Here is a 602-nt window from a genome sequence, read left to right on the forward strand (position 1 = left end):
CTGGGAACATGGACATAAACACACGAAGAGCACCTGCCCCGTCCCACCCCAACCCCCCTCCTGGCTGTGCCTGCCTCATCCCATCCCAACTCCCATCCTGACTGGGGAGAGACAAGCACAGAAAATTCCAGTCGAGAAAGTGATGCGCTTCCTGGAGCTGGTTCCCAAGTGCAGCCTGACTGGCAGCATCAGCCCACTGCCATCTGGTTAGAAATGCAACCACAGGGGCCAGCAGGTGGTGTGGTGGTTAAGGTGTTCGATTCTCACATGGCCAACCGTGGTTCAAGTCCCAGACTTAGTGGTTGAAAATCACGCTGGGCACATGTGCATGTATGCCCCCAAATCCCAGGAGAATGAAGAAGGGATTGTGGCATGGCCATTCCCCCGGGGAGATTTCTCACTTTCCCTCTCACTTACTCTGTTTCTCTGGCGAGTGCATGCACCCTATGGGGAAAAAAAAAAAAAGAAAGAAAGAAAGAAAAAAAAAACTAAAAAAGAAAAAAAGAAATGCAACCTCAGCTCCACACGGCCCACTATGTGGGAACTCAGAGTGGGTGAGGGCCTGCCCACCCAGGGATTGTGATGCGTGCTCGAGTGTCAGC

General features: G+C 52.5%; 1 protein-coding gene across 3 annotated transcripts in view; it reads right to left on the minus strand.

Moving 5' to 3' along the window:
- Window positions 1-602, minus strand: part of BEND2 (BEN domain containing 2) — a 51,852-nt gene that overhangs the window by 32,181 nt on the left and 19,069 nt on the right. The gene's annotated exons all lie outside the window — the stretch shown is intronic.

Source organism: Tupaia chinensis, unplaced genomic scaffold, assembly GCF_000334495.1.
Source record: "Tupaia chinensis unplaced genomic scaffold, TupChi_1.0 Scaffold000567_1, whole genome shotgun sequence".
Lineage (NCBI taxonomy): Eukaryota > Metazoa > Chordata > Mammalia > Scandentia > Tupaiidae > Tupaia > Tupaia belangeri.